Here is a 22,584-nt window from a genome sequence, read left to right as displayed (position 1 = left end):
ATCCAATCCAACTCTTTTTCAAATTGTGATATTTTTGAATTCGGACTATCTTTTAAAATCTTTTTCAAAATAAAAATTCAGATTTATCTTTTTCAAATATCTTCACAACTTTTTAATTTTAAATTATATCTTTTTCTTATCATATTTAACTTTTATAAATCATATCTTCTATCTTATCTTCCTTCAAAATTTTCGAAACCCACCCCCTCCCTTTAAATCCACATTCGACCTCCCTCCTCTCGTCCACCATTCGATACTAGCTCTCCTTCTATCCCTCTCTTTTCTTTTCTTTTACTTGAGGACAAGCAAACCTCTAAGTTTGGTGTGTTTATCCGTGATCACTATACCCACTAAGATCATGGCCCCTAAAGGAAAACAACCCACTCCAAGAGGCAAGAAAGAGAGTATTCCAAAACCACTTTGGATTCAAGGGAAGTTCTTAACCAAAGAACATTCAGACCATTATTACAAAATAATGGGTCTAAGGTCAGTGATCCCGGAAGTCAAATTCGATCTGAAAGAAGATGAATATCCGGAGATTCAAGAGCAAATTCGAAACAGAAACTGGAAAGTCCTAGCTAATCTTGAAACAAAGGTGGGAAAAAACATGGTTTAGGAATTCTACGCTAATCTGTGGTAAACAGACAGGCAGAGAATATCTGGAACTGCCCTCTATGACTATTGAACCTTGGACAGAGGAAAGATTGTTCACATTCATCCTGACAAAATCAAGGAGATCTTTAAGCTACCTTAGCTGAAAGATGACCCAGACTCCTTTAATAGGAGAATGATGAGAACAAATAAGGGCCTGGACAAGATTCTAGAGGATATATGCATCCCTGGAGCTAGGTGGACCATTAGCACCAAGGGCGTCCCAAATCAACTCAAGAGAGAAGATCTCAAACCAGTCGCCAGAGGGTGGCTGGACTTCATTGGGCATTCCATATTGCCCACTAGCAACCGTTCTGAAGTCACAGTTAAAAGAGCAGTGATGATCCATTGCATTATGTTGGGGGAGAGAAGTGGAAGTTCATCAACTGATTTCATGTGAACTTTACATAATCGCAAACAAGAATTCCAAAGATGCCAAATTGGCTTATCCAAGCTTAATTTCTATGCTCTGCAAAGATGTTGGAGTGAAGATGGGAATAACCGAGTATATCTCAGTTGAGCGACCAATCACCAAAATATCAATGGAAAAACAACAAGTGCAGGATGACCCCATCAAGAGGAGAGCACAGGAATTCCTCCCAGAATTTCCTCAATTTGAGTACTGGGAGCATCTTGAAGCATCTGTTACCAAGTTGGAAGAAGCTATGGACCTAATAAAGGAAGAATAGAATAATCAAAATAGCATGCTTTGCAAATTGCTTGGGGAACAAGAAAAGCAAAGGCGTGACTTAAAGGAACTGAAGCGTCAAAAACTATCTCTTGAAGGACCAAGCACTCCACAAACTAGAGGAACATCCAGTTCTCAAAATAAAGGTTGTTGAGTCCTAATCTTAGCTTTAATTCTGTGATAGTTGTTATTATAGGAATTTACCTTAGAAGTTATATAGGAATAGTAGTAATTAGTATATCTATTTTGATTTTATTTTCAATTAAGTTATAATTTATTTTTCTCATCATCATCAAACATGAATAAAATAGTATATTTTTAGAATTAAGAGGTAATTTATATTTTTCGAGTTTTTAATAAGGAAAATTCTAATTATTTAGATGTGGTGGCAATACTTTTTATCTTCTAAATGAATGCTTGAACAGTGCATATTTTTATATTGAATTTCATGAATGTTAAATTTGTTGGCTCTTGAAAGAATGATGAACAAGATAAATATTATTGATGATCTGAAAAATCATGAAATTGATTCTTGAAGCAAGAAAAAGCAGTGAAAAAAACAAGGAATCATTGGATAAAGAAAAAGAAAAAGCCAATACCCCTTAAAACCAAAAGGCAAGGGTGAAAAGGATCCAAGGCTTTGAGCATCAATGGATAGGAGGGCCCAAGGGAATAAATCCAGGCCTAAGCGGCTAAATCAAGCTGTCCCTAAACATGTGCTTGTGGCATGCAGGTCCAAGTGAAAAACTTGAGACTGAGTGGTTAAAGTTGTGATCCAAGGCAAAAGAGTGTGCTTAAGAACTCTGGACACCTCTAATTGGGGACTTTAGCAAAGCTAAGTCACAATCTGAAAGGGTTCACTCAGTTATGTGTCTGTGGCATTTATGTATCCGGTGGTAATACTGGAAAACAAAGTGCTTAGGGCCACGGCCAAGACTCATAAAGTAACTGTGTTCAAGAATCAACATACTAAACTAGGAAAATCAATAATACTATCTGAATTCTAAGTTTCTATGGATGTCAATCATTCTGAACTTCAAAGGATAAAGTGAGATGCCAAAACTGTTCAGAAGCAAAAAGCTACTAGCCCCGCTCATCTAATTAGAATCTGAGCTTCACTTGAAACTCTGAGATATTATTGTTTCTTAATTTCTTCTTATCCTATTTTAGTTATCTAGTCGCTTGGGGATAAGCAACAGTTTAAGTTTGGTGTTGTGATGAGCGGATATTTTATACGCTTTTTGGGGGTAATTTCATGTAGATTTTTGTATGTTTTAGTTAGTTTTTAATAGAATTTTATTAGTTTTTAAGAAAAAATCATATTTCTGGACTTTACTATGAGTTTGTGTGTTTTTCTGTGATTTTAGGTATTTTCTGGCTGAAATTGAGGGAGCTGAGCAAAAATCTTATTTAGGCTGAAAAAGTACTGCTGATGTTGTTGGATTCTGACCTCCTTGCACTCGGAATGAATTTTTTGGAGCTACAGAAGTCCAATTGGCGCGCTCTCAATTAGGTTGGAAATTAGACATCCAGGGCTTTCCAGCAATATATAATAGTTCATACTTTGCGCGAAGATAGATAACATAAACTGGCATTCAACGCCAGTTTCATGTTGCAGTCTGGCGTTCAGCGCCAGAAACAGGTTGCAAGTTGGAGTTCAACGCCAGAAACAGGTTACAACCTGGCGTTCAACTCCAGAAATAGCCCAGGCACGTGAGAAGCTTAAGTCTCAGCCCCAACACACACCAAGTGGACCCCAGAAGTGGATTTCTGCACTATCCATCTTAGTTTACTCATTTTCTGTAAACCTAGGTTACTAGTTTAGTATTTAAACAACTTTTAGAGATTTATTTTGTATCTCATGACATTTTTAGATCTGAATTTTATACTCTTTGATGGCATGAGTTTATAAACTCCATTGTTGGGGGTGAGGAGCTCTGCAGCGTCTCGATGAATTAATGCAATTATTTCTGTTTTCTATTCAAACATGCTTGTTCCTATCTAAGATGTTCATTCGCGCTTCACTATGAAGAAGGTGATGATCCGTGACACTCATCACTTTCCTCAATCCATGAATGTGTGCCTGACAACCACCTTCGTTCTACATTAGATTGAATGAGTATCTCTTAGATTCCTTAATCAGAATCTTTGTGGTATAAGCTAGAATTGTTGGCGGCATTCATGAGGATCCGGAAAGTCTAAACCTTTTCTGTGGTATTCTGAGTAGGATTCTAGGATTGCATGACTATGACGAGCTTCAAACTCGCGAGTGTTGGGCGTAGTGACAGACGCAAAAGGATCAATGGATCCTATTTCGACATGATCGAGAACCAATAGATGATTAGTCGTGCTATGACAGAGCATTTGGACCATTTTCACTGAGAGGATGGGAGGTAGCCATTGACAACAGTGACACCCTACATACAACTTGCCATGGAAGGAGCCTTGCATTTATGAAAGTGAGAAAGCATTATGTTACAGGAATTCAGAAGACAAAGCATCTCCAAAACTCCAACATATTCTCCATTATTGAGTAACAATTACTTATTCCAAACACTTTCACTTTTTACAATTAAATCCAAAGAACCTTATTGGCATCCTGACTAAGATTAATAAGATAACCATAGCTTGCTTCAAGCCAACAATCTCCGTGGAATTCGACCCTTACTCACGTAGGGTATTACTTAGACGACCCAGTGCACTGGCTGCTTAGTTGTGCGGATTGCAAAGGTGTGATTGCAATTTCGTGCACCACCTACTGCTTTCCTTCAATCCTTCATACTCCTTTCCATGGCAAGCTATATGTAGGGCATCACTGTTGTCAATGGCTAGATCCCATCCTCTCAGTGAAAATGGTCCAAATTCTTTGTCACAGCACAGCTAATCATCTGTCGGTTTTCGATCATGTCGGAATAGAATCCATTGATTCTTTTGCGTCTGTCACCACGCCCAAAAATCGCGAGTTTGAAGATCGTCACAGTCATTCAATCCTTGAATCCTACTTGGAATATCACAGACAAGGTTTAGACTTTCTGGATTCTCAGGAATGGCCACCAATAATTCTAGCTTATACCACGAAGATTTTGATTAAGGAATCCAAGAGATACGCGCTCGATCTAAGGTAGAACGGAAGTGGTTGTCAAGCACGTGTTCATAGGTGAGAATGATGATGAGTGTCACGGATCATCACATTCATCATGTTGAAGTGCAATGAATATCTTAGAACAAGAATTAGCTGAATTGAATAGAAAATAGTAGTAATTGCATTAAAACTCGAGGTACAGCAGAGCTCCACACCCTTAATCTATGGTGTGTAGAAACTCCACCGTTGAAAATACATAAGTGAAAATAGTGTTCATTGGCTTCGGCCCCAGTGAGGGAATCGGAATAACCAAGACCCCTAATACAATAGTAAAAAGTTCTATTTATACTAAACTAGCTACTAGGGTTTACAGAAATAAGTCTAAGTGCAGAAATCCACTTCCGGGACCCACTTTGTTGTGTGCTTGGGCTGAGCTTGAGCTTTACACGTGCAGAATCTTCTCTTGGGGTTAAACGCCAAGTTTTAACGTGTTTTTGGCGTTTAACTCTGGTTTGTGACGTGTTTTTGGCGTTTTACTCCAGAATGCAGCATGGAACTGGCGTTGAACGCCAGTTTGCGTTGTCTAAACTCGAATAAAGTATGGACTATTATTTATTGATGGAAAGCTCTGGATGTCTACTTTCCAACGCCGTTGAGAGCGCACCATTTCAACTTGTGTAGCTCCAGAAAATCTATTTCGAGTGCAGGGAGGTCAGAATCCAACAGCATCAGCAGTCCTTTGTCAGCCTGAATCAGATTTTTGCTCAGGTCCCTCAATTTCAGCCAGAAAATACCTGAAATCACAGTAAAACACACAAACTCATAGTAAAGTCCAAAAATGTGAATTTTGCATAAAAACTAATAAAAAAATCCCTAAAAGTAGCTAGATCCTACTAAAAACTACCTAAAAACAATGCCAAAAAGCGTATAAATTATCCGCTCATCAGTGCGTCAGGTACGCGCACGCGTCGCTCCTTGCTGGTCTTCTCCTTTAATTTTTGTGCTCCAAATCCAGCCAAATGCTACCTAAAATAAACAAAATTGCACGAGACTCAAAGTAGCATCTATAGTGGCTAAAAGATAATTGATTCTTGATTAAACTCAACAATTTAATTGTAAATTCACTAGGAAAAGATAAGAAAGATGCTCAAGCAACCAAAACTAATATAAGCTTAGGATGTGAATTTTCATGAGAGTGAGAGGTCAATTAAACTCATGTCTCTTCTTGAAGTGGGGTTTACAATTGCAATCCTGAATAGGTTTGGCATCTCACTATTCTTTGAATCAGAAGAATGTTACTGTCATTCGGAATTATAACCCAGATAATATTATGAATTCTCTAGTCTTTTATATTTCAGTTTAATCCTTGAACACAGCAAAATTTACTTTGATTCTCTTTTCTTTGGTGCTTTGCACCTTGAGCCTAGCCATCACTTTAAATGTTTTGTCTCAAGTTTTACTTGACACAGAAACACCACAAGCACTTGACTAGGATACTATTTCTAAGTTCTTATTGCTTTTTCAGTTTCTCCCAAACAATGGTGCTCAAAGCCTTTGGCATACTCTGCTGAATGCATTTGGTCACGACTCTAAATATTCTGTCTCAAAGGTTACTTGAAACAAGAATACCACAAGCATATAACTGGAAAAACAATTCTTTGAGCTTTTGATTATTTCAGACTCCCTAGTCATTGATGCTCAGAGCCTTGGACCTTGCTTTTATGCTTATTTTGCTGTCTCTTTTGCTTCAAGGATTAAATTTTCACTAACTTCAGAGAAATCATAATAGTTCTCTAAATTTCTGTTCCTTATACATCAGCATCCCTTGATTCAAATTCAACTATGCACTGTTCATGTCATTCATTCAGAATCACAAATAATACCACCACATTTAAGTAATTAAGACTACTCTTAAATATAACTCAATTTCTCATGCAATACATCATTTTTTCTTTTTAGCTCAGTGAGCAATACATGAGACAATTTTTTTTGTTTTTTGTTTTTTTATTAGAAGCAAATGATAGAATAAAACTAAATCTAAGAACTGAAAGTACTAAAGATCATGCAGGCAATCAAAGCAACAGAAAATAGAAGACAACAAAATAAGAACGGAAGAGAAATAGAATGAAAAGAACTCAACCACCTCAGTTATGCTGGTGGCCATCTCATTCCTCCATGAAGAACATTCATCTCCTTTTGGTGCTATTAAAATAAACAGAAAAGGCCAAAAGTGAAGCGACAACACCAAACTTAAAAGTTTGCTTGTCCTCAAGCAAAGAAAAGCTGAAAACAGGGTGTCAAAAATACTTCTTAATTGCTTCTGTTCCTGTTCTAATAATTCTGCATGACCAAAACACATGTAAAACAAGAAAAATTCTAAAAAAATGAGATAAAGTAATTTAAAACCAAAACTAAAATAACTATAATGCTAAAATTAAAATAACTATAAAATTAAAACCACAGTAACTGCAAAAACAAGGATACTAGTAGTTGGGTTGCCTCTCAACAAGCGCTTCTTTAATGTCACTAGCTTGACACTTGATTGTTGAATTTTCTTTCTCTTCTTCCAACTAGTTAAAAGAAATGTCTCCAAGGGGGGAGATGTGAAAATTAGTGCCCCCTGATATAATATCCTCCTAACAAGCTTTCTTTTATTGTGGTTAACTTGATTCACCTTGCTTGTTGGGGTAGAGGTTGGATTGTTTTTTGCTAACCTTCTCTTTTTCATGGATATTTTCTTCTGTTTCTTGGTCACAATCCCCTTTTCAGTACTTTCCTTGGTTGCCTTCACTTCTTTGATTTCAAAATTTGGGTGTTGTGTGATGGTTGGAGTGTACCCTTCATCAAGAACTTCTTGAATTTGTGGTTCAATAAACTCACCCTCTATCCCACTCTCTGCTTCATTGGAGTGTAGATTCCCATAATTATTTTCATCCCTTACAACCTCCTTTGTTTGTACTTCTTCTTTCTTTGTTGGTGCATCTTCCTCCTTTGTTTTTGCATCTTCCTCTTCTTCCATGTGTGAGGGTGAAAAGTTCTCTAATTCACTGGAATATGAACTCCTTTGATTGATTTCCTCCCTTTCTTCCATAGGATCTTGCATTATATCTCTTGGGAAGGAATTTGCTTGTTCCTCTTCTTGAAACTTGATAATCAACTGCACATATTTCTCTACATTTTTGACACTTGTCCTTATATCATGTATGAATTCTTTCATGAGAAGCTCAAGAGATGATGGTTCTTGATATGAATAAGGAGATGATGGCTCTTTATTATATGAATAAGAAGGAGATGATAGTTCTTGATAAAAGAGAAAAGAGGATGGTTCTTGGTATGAATAGGGAGATGGTGGCTCTTAATATAGGTAGAAAGATGATGATTCTTGATATGGATAAAGAGGTGGTGGTTCTTGGTATGAATATGGAGATGGTGGTTCTTTATATGAATATGTAGATGGTGGTTCTTGATAGTTAGAACATGGAGCACTGAGATTTCTTTGGTTTTGACTTTGCCAACCAAAATTCGGATAGTTCCTCCATCCACAATAATATGAATCACTACTTGGGTGTGAGTAGTAACCCATGTGATCTTTCTCCATTATTTTTCCTTAGCACAAAACACCAAACAAAATTAAACGCACCATGTGGTAAACAGGCAAGTAAAGAAGAAAGAACATAAAGAAAAATAAAAATAATAAAAAAAATAAAGTAAAATATAAAAGAAAACAAAAATAAAAAAATAAACTGAATAATTAAGAAAATAAAACAACTAATAAACAAAAAGGAGTGTAAAATTTAAACTCAATAAATAAAATACTAGGAAGAATAAAACAACTAAGGGGACACCAAATTTAATTTCAGAAATTAAGAAAAATATTAGTATTAGATTATTATTTAATTATATTTTTTTATTTTTTTATTTTTTATTTTATTTTTTTACGAGAACTAAAAAAAGAAAAAAAGAATAAAACAAAATAGGGGGACACGAACTAAAGAATGAAAGAAAGAAGAAAAGAAAAAAAATTTTGACGGGAATAAAAAATAAACAAATAGAGAAATAAAAATTAATAATAATAAAATAAAACTAATTAAAAGAAAATTTATCTAATCTAAGAAATCAAACAATGAGCAGTTGTCAATCACAATCAATCCCTGGCAACAGCGCCAAAAACTTGGTGCAAAATTTCTAACCCACAAACTAACCAGCAAGTGCACCTAGTCGTACCAAGTAATACCTCAGGTGAGTGAGGGTCGATCCCACGAGGATTGATAGATTAAGCAACAATACTTGAGTGATTAGCTTAGTCAGACAAACAGAAAATGGTTTTGAAGATTCAAAAGCATAAACAATAAATTCAAAATATTAGAAACACAGGCAAGTAAATAAGTTGGGAGAAACAATATGAAGAAGGCAATTAAGGCTTCAGAGTTATCTATTTTTCGGATTGATTTTTCTTACTAACTACTTTAATCATGCAAGATTTAATTCATGACAAACTATATGTGTGATGATTGGATTTTTGACGGTTTAGAATTTCACAAATGGAATCTCATTGTAAAGTATAGTTTCTAAACCAAACAATAATCCTTTCATACAAAAAGTTGTTTGTCACTAGTACAAACCCCTAAAATTTATAAACCGAAGTATTGAACCTCGGGTCGTTCTCCCTAGGAATTACAATAAAGTGTCTTGTTATTGGTTGTGAGTTATTTTGGGGTTTTTGAGATTTTAGACAAGAAAGATAAATGGCAAAGAAAATAAACTAACAACTAACAAAGCTCTTGGCAAGATATGAGAATTAGAAGTTCTATCCTAGTTATCCTCTTCAATTGTGATAACAAATTGTCCATTGCTCCCACTTAGTTAACCTCTAACCATGGAGGAAAGTCAAGTGGATGAATCAATTTGATTCCTCAAGTCCTAATCAACTCCTAAAGGAAAGACTAGCTTTAGAGGTATTCAAATCAATTAGCAACTTCTAATTATCAATCAACAAGGGAATTAGATAACTCAAGAGTTACTAATTACTCTACCTAGGCCAAGAGGAGCAAAACCTACACTAAAATCCAACCAAGCATTTCATCAAACACTTAGAAGGCATAAAAGGAAAGCATAGTAAATTGATAACAAGAATAGAATCTAACAACAATTATTGCAAAGAGATTAACAACAACAATCAAGGAAATCACAATTATCATGAATTACCTCAAATTGCATTATTGAAAGAAAACAAAAGAACAACAATCTATCCAAAACAAAGTGAAGAATTACAATTATCAAAGCACATAACTAGAAAGAGGAAGATGAGAAGATTAAGACTGGATAAAGGAGAAGTGAATTAAAGCATGAATTAAACCTAGATCTAAGAAGAGAGATTAACCTAAACCTAATCCTAATTCTAGAGAGAAGTGAGAGCTTCTCTCTCTAAAACTATTCTAAACTAAAACTATGACTAATGGTAACTAACTTCTAATGTCTTCCCCCTTCAATCCTTGATCCTTTTATTCCTTTCTATCAGTAATTGGCGCTAAAATGGGTTCAGAAACCCTTCCAAATCGCCAGGCACGTGTTGCTTTTAATGAAGTCATGTGCTAACTTCGACGCGTGTGCGCACGGTACGCGTGCGCGTCCCTGGCCGATTCTGCAATGTGCGCGCGAGCGCCTTGTGCGCGTGCGCGTGCTTGGCTAATTCCGCGCGTGCGCGTGCTTGGCTAATTCCACTTCTTTTACTTTTTATGCTTCTCTCCACTTGTATGCTTCCTTCCTTGCTCCCTTTGATCCATGCCTAGCCTATTTCAATCCTGGAATTACTAGCAAACACATCAAGGCATCTTATGGAATCAAAGAGGAATTAAAATTCATCAAAATAAGGCTTAAAAGCATGTTTTTACACTAAAGCACAAATATGGGAGAGATTACAAAACCATGCTAATTCATAGGCTAAATGTGAGAAAAGGTCATCAAAATACTCTAAATTCAATACAAGATAAACCCTAAAAATAGGGTTTATCAATGTGACTAGACCCTAATTCCTTAGACCTTTCTAGTCTCCTCTAACTTTCATCAATCGCCAATTCCTTGGTCAATTAATTCCAATTAGGGGGTGAAGTTTAATTCTAGTTATTATGCCAAAAATCCTAATTATCCAAATATAAGAGAATCATATGTCACGTATCCTGTTAAGTCCAGATAATTAGAATTTAGGAGAAATTGTTTTCAAGCTGTTGTTCAAGTAAAGAGCTTTTCCAAGTTATACAAGAACTCAATTAGAAAGAGGGTCATACTTCCGTTCCACCCAAATTCATAAGATAAAGAACAAAAACAATTCTTGAAATATAAATCAAAACATGAATTAAAATAGAAAAATAATAGTATCAATCCATACAATAGACAAAGCTCCTAACCTTAACAGTGGAGGTTTAGTTGCTCATGGTTTAGAGAGAAAAATAAGGATTCAAGTAAACTGTAAAGTACCGAATGTAAATTGGAATAGAATGGAATCCTCCTAGAAGAAAAGTTTCTCCTTCTTATGTCTAATCCTAATTAATTTAAAAATCTATTTTCTAAAATTAAAATAATATCTTTTCCTATTTTAAAATTAAATTTGAATTTAAATCAGAATTAATTATAGCAATCAACTAGTCTTCAATTGATGGATGGGGACCACTTGCTTCACTAGATCCAGGCCTAACTTGGCAAAGAGTTGCGCCTTACTTGAGTGCTAAAATGGGACCCAGAAATCGCACCCAGCATTTTCTGTGTTTCCTGCACGTGGCGCATGTCACACGTACGTGTCAGGTACATGCACGCGTTGCTGTGCCAATCTCCAAATCACGCGCACGCGTTAGGTACGCGCACGCGTCGCTCCTCGCTGGTCATCTTTTTTAATTTTTGTGCTCCAAATCCAGCCAAATGCTACCTAAAATAAACAAAATTGCATGAGACTCAAAGTAGCATCCATAGTGGCTAAAAGATAATTAATTCTTGATTAAACTCAACAATTTAAATGCAAATTCACTAGAAAAAGATAAGAAATATGCTCACGCATCATTCGACCCAATCTTGGGCCAAATCCTTTAAAATTAGTGTCAAAATTCTTATTTTAATTAGTTCCATCTCATTTAAATATAAAATTCATATTTCTAATTTCTTTGATTCATATTTAATTTATTGATTAATTATTCGTTAATTTTACGGGGTTTACATCCTACCCACCTAACTAAGTCTTTTTCTCTCAAAATTCAGATTCAGTTACCTGAAAAGAGGTGTGGGTAGTCCTTCCGCATATTCGATTCAAGTTCCCAAGTGTGTTCTTCGATACCAGCCCGACTCCAAGCTACTTTAACCAATGATACTTCCTTACCGTGTAAATGCTTAATGCTAGTGTCGTCGATTCTTATCGAAGTTACTTGAAGTGTTAAATATTCTCTTACTTGAAGCATTTCAAGTTCCAAAACATGACTTGCATCGGGAGTATACTTTCAAAGCTGCGACACGTGAAACACGTCATGCAGGTTTGAAAGATGCGGTGGTAGGGCAATCCTATAGGCTATCGGTCCAATCCTCTTCAAAATTTGAAATGCACCGATGTAACAAGGATTTAGTTTCTTTGTTTTAATTGCTCAACCCACTCTGGTTGTTGGAGTAACCTTTAGAAACACATGTTCTCCTTTCCCGAACTCTAAAGGTTTCCGCCTCTGATTGGCGTAGCTCTTCTGACGGCTTTGAGCAATAAGCATCCGGCTTCGGATTTTCTTAATTTGTTCAGTGGTTTCAGGTATCATTTCAGGTCCTAACAAGCTTTTCTCCTCAGCTTCATACGAACATAGCGGAGATTGACACTTTCTCCCATACAAAGCCGCATACCGAGCCATTCCGATGCTCACATGGTAGCTGTTGTTATATGCAAATTCTACTAGCGGCATATACCGATTCCAGCTCGTCGGCTGGTCCCAAACACAAGCCTTCAACATATGCTCTAGGGTTTGGATTATTCACGGTACTCAAGCTTAACTAAATTCCAAATGCCCGTTGGAAAGCTCCCTAGAACCTTGAGGTAAAACGAGGATCTCTATCAGATATTATGGTGGTAGGCATACCATACAACCTAAAAATCTCTTAAATGTACAAACGTGCTAGCTCCTCCAACGTACAACTCATCCGAATGGGTAGAAAGTGAGCCGACTTTGTCAGTCAATCCACAATTACCCAAATAGCGTCGAATCCAGCTCAGGTTCTTGTAAACCCCGACACAAAATCTATTGTAATGCTCTCCCATTTCTATTGTAGAATTTCTAAGGGTTGAAGGGTTCTTGATGGTTTCTAATGTTCAATCTTGACTTTCTAACAAGACAGGCACTTAAATACATGCAACGCTACGTTGTTCTTCGTTTCCAGCCACCAGAACATTGCTTTCATATCATGGTACATCTTAGTGCTTCCCGGATGAATAGAGAATCCACTTTTATGCACCTTCTTTAAGATATCGTGCCACAAGGTTCCAACATTTGGCACACAAATCTTACCTGATGGAGTTTTGGATTCAGCCCGATATAAAAATGATGAATCCGCTCTTTTGGCAAGCGCACCAAAATTATCGTCAAGTAATAACCCACAGTAGAGTGGGATCGTATCCACAGAGATTGGTAAATTTGAACAGTTTTAATCAATTGATGAATTAGTCAAGCAGGACAGATAGATTGTAATTAAAGAATCATAAATGGAAGAAATATAAGCAGCTAAACTGTAAAGGGAAGCAATAAAGTGCGTAAATGGAATTGGAAAAATGTAAATAGCTAAACTGTAAAGGGAAGCAATAAAGTGCGTAAATAGAAATGGCAGAATGTAAAGTGCAGAATCATAAATAACTTAATTGTAAATGGGAATGGGGAATTGCAGAATGTAAAAGCAAGCTATAAAGAAAGTGGTAGATAAGAATGGGAAAATTCATTGAAATCAAGAGATGTTGTCTCTTTGGATCAATTCCAGCTTATATCATCTTCAATCATGCAACTCATTGACCTCTTGAAAATCATGATTGATTGAGCCCCAATCTCTTGGTGACTCAATCTCTCAGATCTTGATCAATAGCCAATTTCTTGGTCTAATTGTTCATGAAGAGAGATATGCTTGGTCCCTGATTATACCACACATCCTCATATGTCCAAGTAGATGGAGGATTATATGTCACCATATCCAAACACCAAAACCCAGATCCTACTCAAGTGTGAGAAGGGATTTCAAGCATGGTTTCATGTTTCCTTTTCCAAGGTCCCCATGAAACCCATTTTTGCATTCAATCTCTTTCCCAAGATAATTGAACAGTAAGCATGGAAAACGAAATTCCTTCTAGCAAATCAAAGAGAAGATGAAGAGAAGAAGAATTTCAATATCATCAATCCATCAAGTACAACAGAACTCCCTCTCTCAATGAGAGGGAATTTAGCTACTCATAGCTCAAAGGAAAGTACTCAAAAGTACAGAAGATGATGAAGTGTAAAACTGGATCTAAAACTTAGCTCTCTAATTGCTTAACCCCTTTTCAGTACTTCTTGGGGGTATTTATACTACTCCTAGCTCTCAAAATAAAAGAATTACAAAAGTGAAAAAGGAAAATTACAATTTGGAGGGAAAAGAAACACAATAAGCGTGACTTCCCAGCTGGCGTGTGGCTGACGCTTCAGTGGCGTGCCACGTGCTCCTCCGATTCTGGCTTGGCGTGCCACGCCCGGTCCCTCAAGTGGCACGCTCCTCTTCAATAACATCCCTGGCGTGCCACGCCTTCGAGCTCAAGTGGCATGCTCAGGGTCTTTTAATACCCAATGTAGCCTGGCGTGCCACGCCTTCGAGCTTAAGTGGCACGCCTTAGCCTTTTTCCTCTTCTTCTTGCCTCTGGAGACTTGAACTAGCGTGGCACGCCCAGGGTCTGGCGTGCCACGCCCTTTGTAAGCAAATGATTCTTCTGTTTGGCGTGCCACGCCACGAACTCAAGTGGCACGCTCCAATGGCTTTTTCTTCCTAAATGACACTGGTGTGCCACGCCTGGGGTTCAAGTGGCACGCCCAAATGAGGAATAGTGGATGGTGTGCCACGCCCTCGACGCCAAATGGCACGCCCATGTGTTTGGCTTCCCTCATCCTCTCTGAAAACTTGTACCAGCGTGCCACGCCTAGAGACTGGTGTGCCACGCCCATGATCTTGCCTTGGTTCTAGTAGCTGGCGTGCCACGCCCAGCACTCAAGTGGCACGCCATAGTGAGATTCTTGGACTGGCGTGCCACACCTTCGATACCAAGTGGCATGCCCAGTCCTTGCTTTGGCTTCTTTGTGAATTGGCGTGCCACGCCTGGTCGCTCAAGTGGCACGCCTAAGTGGGATTGAGAGCCTGGCGTGCCACGCCTTCATCTTCAAGTGGCATGCCCAGACTTCATTGGCCTTCAGCCCCTTCTCTAGGATTTTGTACCAGCGTGCCATGCCATGCTGCTAAAGTGGCATGCCCATACATTTGTGGATTTCTCAAGCTTGGCGTGCCACGCCTGGTTCCTCAAGTGGCACGCCCAAGTGACTTTTTAATGCTGGCGTACCACGCCTTCGATACCAAGTGGCACGCCCATAGACGGTGATGGTTCAGGCGTGCCACGATCAACCTGGCGTGCCACGCCCGCTTTAATGTCCTCTATTGTTGCTCTCTGAAACTTTGTACTAGCGTGTCACGCCCAGTTCCTGGCGTGCCATGCCCATGTGAATGCTTGAGAATCCTCCTCTGGAATTTAGTACTGTTGTGCCATGCCCAGCTCCTGGCGTGGCATGATAGTTCATTTTTGTGGCGCTTGCTCTAAGTGGCACGTCCGCTTCACACACCTAGCTCATTTTTGTTGTTTTCTTCCTCTTTTTGATGTTTTTTTCACTTGAAATTCAGCACAACTCATCTCAAAGCAATGTACCATAATATTCATCAAATAATGCATGAATTGCAATGATCAAATGAGATTTATGCTCTCTTATGGTCTTCTTGTTGCAAAAAAGAAGGGTAGATGATGCAAGTCATCACAACCCTTGAATCTCCATAATCTGTCATTGTCCCATGAAACTCTCCATCGCTTCCCTTGCTTAATTATCGGCGACAGCTTTTGTAATTCCTTCTTGTCTTGTTGAGATTTTTCGATCTCGGACTTAAAATCACTTGAAATTTGCAATTGGCTTAAACATAGAGTACCAGACTCCTCTCTAACCTCCAAATTCAGACTCTCAAACGCTTTTAGCAATTCTTCCTCTCGTAGCACCATCCAAGCAGCACATAGCGATTTTCGACTCAAAGCGTCTGCCACAACATTTTCTTTTCCTAGGTGGTAATTCAATTCGAAGTCATAGTCCTTTAGCAGCTCCATCCACCTCCTCTGACGCATATTCAGTTCTTTTTTTATCGAAAAGGTACTTTAAGCTCCTATGATCCGAGAAAACTTGAAACTTGACGCCATTGAGATAATGCCTCCAAACCTTTAGAGCAAACACAATGGCAGCAAGCTCTAGATCGTGAGTCAAATAGTTCATTCCGTGCGATCTCAACTGTCGTGAGGCGTATGCCACAACATTATGGTGCTGCATTAGCACACACCCCAGACCCTTCAATGATGCGTAACAATACACCTCAAATGGTTCATTTGGCTCAGGCAACACCAATACAAGTGCAGTGGTCAACCTTTGTTTCAATGCTTGGAAACTTTTCTCGCATTCAGAGGTCAAGACAAATGGTGCATCCGTCCTAGTCAGCTTAGTTAGAGGCAAAGCGAGTTGTGAGAAAGCTTTGATGAACCTTCGATAATAACCTGCTAAACCAAGAAAACTCCTAATCTCTGTCACAGATGTTGGTCACCCCAATCCATTACCACCTCTACTTTAGCAGGATCCACAACAATTCCTTGTTGACTTACCATATGTCCAAGAAACTTCACCTCACTCTTCCAGAATTCACATTTAGATAGCTTGGCATACAATTTCCTTTCCTTCAAGATCTGTAACATAGTCCGCAAGTGCTCCGCATGTTCTTCTTCAGTTTTTGAGTAAATGAGAATGCCGTCAATGAAGATGACAATGAATTTATTCAAGAATAGACGGAAGATTCGGTTCATGTAATCCATAAACACTACCAGAGCATTGGTTAACCTGAAAGACATTACCGTGTATTTGAAGTGACCGTATCGCGTTTTGAAAGCAGTCTTCGGAATATCCTCGTCTCTAACCCTTATCTGATGATAGACCGACCTAAGGTCAATCTTGGAAAATACCCTAGCTCCCTGTAACTAGTCCATTGGATCATCGATTCTCGGTAATAAATATTTATTCTTCACAGTAACTTTGTTCAGTTTCCGGTAGTCTACACATATACGCATACTCCCATCCTTCATCTTTACCAGTAACACTGGTGCTTCCCACGAAGAAACACTCGACCAGATAAAACTTTTACTCATTAGTTCTTCTAGCTGAGATTTGAGTTTAGTTAATTCCAACGGTGATATTCAATAAGGAACAACTGAGATTGGCCCAGATCCAGGCAGCAATTCAATCACAAACTCGATTTCTCGAGCAGGACAAAATTCAAGAATGTCTTCCGGAAATACTTCAGGAAATTCACATACAATCGTAATTTGCTCTAAGATTTGTTCCTCACCCGACACATTTGTAGCTAACAGTTGATGAACGGAAATTGTCTATCGGTAAAAAATTTCTCAATGAAATCTTGTTGCAAGTATAGTTCTAAACCAACAAACAATTCCTCAATCAAAAATTTGTTTGTCACAAGTACAAACCCCAATAAAAATAAACCAAAGTATTTAAACCTCGGGTCGTTATCCCTAGGAATTACAATGAAGTGCTTTATTACTGGCTATGAATTATATCTTTTAGGGTTTTGAATAAGGAAAAGGAAATGTAAATAGCAAAAGAAATAAACTAACAACTAAAAAAGCTCTTGGCAAGGAATGAGAACTAGAAGTCCTATCCTCATTATCATCATCAATTGTGACAAGTGGATATAATCAACTTGAGTCCACAAGTCCTAGTCAAATTCTAAGGAAAGACTAGCTTTAGTGGCATTCAAGTCAATTAGCAACTTCCAATTATCAATCAACAGGAGAGTTTGATAACTCAAGAGTCTCCAATTTTCAACCCAAGCCAAGAGGAGAAAAATCTACTCTAACATCCTACCAAGTATTTTATCAAACACTTGAAAGGCATAAAAGGAAAGCATGGTAAAATGACAAGAAATGTAAATCTACAACTACTCAAGGCAAGGAAATAACAATAGTAAAGTAATTAAACAATAAAAGAACATAAAACATAAATTGCATTAAAAGGAAATCAAAGTAACAAGAGTGCATAAACATAAAAGAGGTATAAAAAGGAAAATTAACAAGAGAATTGAGAAGAACAAAGGTATAAGAACAAGAAATTGTAAGCAAGACAAGATGAAGACAAGAAATTAAAACTATATCTAAGAAAATCCTAATCTAAACCTAACCTAATTTCTAGAGAGAAGAGAGGGCTTCACTCTCTAGAATTCTACCTAAAGCATGGTGAAAACTAAAACTAACACTACTTGGTTCATCCCCCTCCAATCCTTGGGTTCAATAGCATCAGAAATGGGTTGGATTGGGCCCAAAATGCTTCAGAAATCGCTGGCCATGAGTTGCCTTTAGTTAGTCACGTTGATTCTGGGACTCGTGCGCATGGAATGACATGTACGCATCCTTAAACGCCAGGAAACTATGGCAAATTTTATATCATTTTGGAGCCCCGGATGTTAACTTTCCAGCGCAACTAGAACAGCCTCATTTGAACCTTTGTAGCTCAAGTTATGATCGATTAAATGCAAAGAGGTCAGGATTGACACCTTTGTGATTCCTTTATTTCTTCATGACTTCTCAATTTTTACATGCTTTTTCTTCATTTCCTCAATCCAATCTTTGCTTTCTAAACCTAAAATCACTTAACAAACATATCAAGACATCAAATGGAATCAGGGTGAATTGAATTTAGCTATTTTAAGACCTAAAAAGCATATTTTCACTGTTAAGAATAATTTAAGGAGAATTAAAAAAACTATGCTATTTTAGTGAATAAATATGGGAAAAGTTGATAAAATTCTCTAAATTCAACACAAGATAAACCACCAAATTGGGGTTTATCAATAGTATAACACCCACTATAGTTCACAATGACAGAGTTCAAATAATAATCCTTGGCTATAACTGGCCCCTCCGATCCTTCCGACTAATGTGCAACGTTCTTTTAGAACAGATTAATAACACGTGGTTCTTAGATAACCAATTCAATCCCAAGATGAGATCAAGACCAGTCATCGGCAGACAAATCAAATCATGAATAAAATCTCACTGTTTAACTCGGAATGAAACTTGTGGGCAACCTATTCTAGTCACAATGGCTTTAGAAGTAGCATTATGCACTTTCAAGTCATCACCCAACACTACCATCTTTAATCCTATCTCTTTAGTCTTTTCAGATGCTATAAATGAATGCGTTGCTCCAGAATCAAACAAAGCATTTAAAATTTTACCAGCCACCTCACAGTTACCTCTATTCAATGTCTTGAATCCCTCGGCACTTGCGGCAGAAGTCGTGAACACTCTCCCTGGTTCTTATACTCTACTGGTCTCATACTTCTTCTTTTCTAGACAATTCTAGGCCAGGTGTTCGAGTTGTCCACAAAAGCAACGCACTCCCAACCTAATCTGTAAGGGACTCTAGGATGATAATTCCCATACCTCTGACAACTTAGCTTATTCTGTGGCTGATTCCCAAACCTTCTCCTTTGATTACCAATGTTATTTGGTCTTCTGAAGTTGTTATGACTGATAAACCGCTATTTTACGGTTTATCTTGTGCTTAACTGAGTGCATTTTATCCACTATTTTCACACTTATTCATACAATTTGTATGATTTTATAATTCCTTCCCAATTTTGTTCTATGATTGAAAACTTGCTTCCTAAGCCTTTAAATTGTGTATTTTTAATCCCCCTTTATACCATTCGATGCCGTGATCTGTGCGTTAAGTGTTTTTAGGCTATATAGGGCAGGAATGGCTTAGAGGATGGAGAAGAAGCTTGCAAAAATGGAAGGAGCACAAGAATTAAAGGAGATAACCAGCGAGGAGCGACGCGTGCGCATCATTTGGAGGTTTGCACAGCGACGCGCGCGCGTACCTAACGCGTACGCGTGACTGACGCATACGCGTGACTGACGCGTACGCGTGACATGCGCCACGTGCAGAAAACGCAGAAAATACTGGGGACAATTTCTGGGCTCCACTCTGGCCCAGTTCCAAGCCCGAAAACACAGAATAGAAGCTACAGAGTGAGGGAATCATAAGGCATTCAATCATTATTCGGACACTTCTCATTATTCACTTTTCATAATTTTAGGTTTTAGATATAGTTTCTTGAGAGCCTCTCCTCTCTCTAGGTTTTAGGATTTCTCTTATGTTTAGGTTTATTTCTTCCCAATTCCAGGTTCAATGTTTCTTTAATTTAGTTCTCTTATACTCTTATTTATTCTAGCACTTTGGTTTATCTATTCCTCTTGTTGATTCGCTTCTTTTTCAATTTGGTTTATGAACTCCATGTTAGATTTGATTTTCTATTTAATGTAATTTGAGGTATTTCATATTTATGATCGCTTTCTTCAATTTATGTTATTAATGCTCTCAATTGGTTGTTTGGATTTTATTTTCTCTTATTGCTTTTCTATGCTTTTGTGTTGTGCCTTCCAAGTGTTTGATAAAATTCTTGGTTGGATTCTAGAGTAGATTTTTATCCTTTTGGCCTTGGTTGAGTAATTGGTGACACTTGAGTTATCAAACTCCTTTATTGATTGATAATTGAAAGTTACTGATTGATTTGGATTCCACTAAAGCTAGTCTCTCCTTAGGAGTTGACTATGACTTGAGGAACCAAATTGATTCGTCCACTTGACTTTCCTTCAAAATTAGAGGGTTAACTAAGTGAGAGCAATGAACAATTCTCATCACAATTGATAAGGATAGCTAGGATAGGACTTCCAGTTCTCATACCTTGCTGATGAGCGGATAATTTATACGCTTTTTGGCATTGTTTTTAGTATGTTTTTGATAGTTTTAGTTTAGTTTTTATTATATTTTTATTAGTTTTTAGCTAAAATTCACTTTTCTGGACTTTACTATGAGTTTGTGTATTTTTCTATGATTTCAGGTATTTTCTGGCTGAAATTGAGGGACCTGAGCAAAAATCTGATTCAGAGACTGAAAAGGACTGCAGATGCTGTTGGATTCTGACCTCCCTGCACTCGAAGTGGATTTTCTGGAGCTACAGAAGCCAATTGGCGCGCTCTCAACGGCGTTGGAAAGTAGACATCCTGGGCTTTCCAGCAATATATGATAGTCCATACTTTGCCCAAGATTTGATGGCCCAAACCGGCGTTCAAAGTCACCTCAAGAAATCCCAGCGTTAAACGCCGGAACTGGCACCTAAATGGGAGTTAAACGCCCAAACTGGCACCAAAATGGGAGTTAAACGCCAAGAAGAGTCTCTACACGAAAATTACTTCATTGCTCAGCCCAAGCACACACCAAGTGGGCCCGGAAGTGGATTTTTATGTCATTTACTCATCTCTGTACACCCTAGGCTACTAGTTTTCTATAAGTAGGATCTTTTACTATTGTATTAGACATCTTGGTAGCTATCTTTGAGTTTTATGCTATCTTAGATCATTGGGAGGCTGGCCATTCGGCCATGCCTAGACCTTATGCTTATGTATTTTCAACGGTGGAGTTTCTACACACCATAGATTAAGGTGTGGAGCTCTGCTGTACCTCGAGTATTAATGCAATTACTATTGTTCTTCCATTCAATTCCGCTTGTTCTTGTTCTAAGATATCACTTGTTCTTCAACTTGATGAATGTGATGATCCGTGACACTCATCATCATTCTCACTCATGAACAAGGTGACTGACAACCATTCTTGTTCTACAAGCATCTGAGGCTTAGTGAATATCTCTTGGATTCTTTAATCGGAATCTTCGTGGTATAGGCAGGACCTGATGGCGGCATTCAAGAGAATCCGGAAGGTTTAAACCTTGTCTGTGGTATTCTGAGTAGGATTCAATGATTGAATGACTGTGACGTGCTTCAAACCTGTAACCTACTGGGCGTTAGTGACAGACGCAAAAGAGTTATTCTATTCCGGTAGGGGAGGGAACCAAACCGGTGATTGGCCGCACTGTGACAGAGTGTAAGAGCATTAGCTTTCACTGCGCGGATGGGAGGTAGCTGCTGACAACAGTGAAACCCTACACGAGCTTGCCATGGAAAGGAGTAAGAAGGATTGGATGAAGACAGTAGGAAAGCAGAGAGACGGAAGGGAAGGCATCTTCATACACTTGTCTGAAGCTCTTACACCAATGATATACATAAGTATCTCTATCTTTATCTTTTATGTTATTTTCGTTCATCGTCATTATACATTTGAGTCTGCCTGACTGAGATTTACAAGATGACCATAGCTTGCTTCAAACCACCAATCTCCGTGGGATCGACCCTTACTCGCGTAAGGTTTATTACTTGGACGACCCAGTGCACTTGCTGGTTAGTTGTGCGAAGTTGTAGTGATCACAATTTCGTGCACCAAGTTTTTGGCGCCGTTGCCGGGGATTGTTCTTGTGTATGAACAACTGACGGTTCATCTTGTTGCTTAGATTAGGCATTTTTCTTCAGAGTTCTTAAGAATGAATTCTAGTGTTTCAAGGTGATGTTCTTATCATCACCAAAGCTGATTGATTCTCATCAATTTAGCTCTTGAATACAATGTCCTGCTGAAGCTTAGCCGGCCATGTCTAATTCCTTTAGACAAAAGCTTTAGACTAACATTGCATGATTCCTGGAATTCTAATTAAGAATTTTGATACCTTTATTTTCCCTTTTCACTTAATTTTCGAAAAAACCCAAAAAAATTACAAAATCATAAAAACCAAAAATATTTCTTGCTTGAGTCTAGAGTCTCATCTTAAGTTTGGTGTCAATTGCATGTTTCTGTTCTTCTTGCATTTTTCGAATTTTTTGCATGTGTCTTAATTAATCTTCAAGTTGTTCTTGATGATTTTCTTGTTTTGATCT

The sequence above is a fragment of the Arachis stenosperma genome, chromosome 1 (genome assembly GCF_014773155.1).
Source record: "Arachis stenosperma cultivar V10309 chromosome 1, arast.V10309.gnm1.PFL2, whole genome shotgun sequence".
Taxonomy (NCBI): Eukaryota; Viridiplantae; Streptophyta; class Magnoliopsida; order Fabales; family Fabaceae; genus Arachis; species Arachis stenosperma.
The sequence above is the reverse complement of the archived record's forward strand: the minus strand, read 5'-3'. Positions refer to the sequence as shown.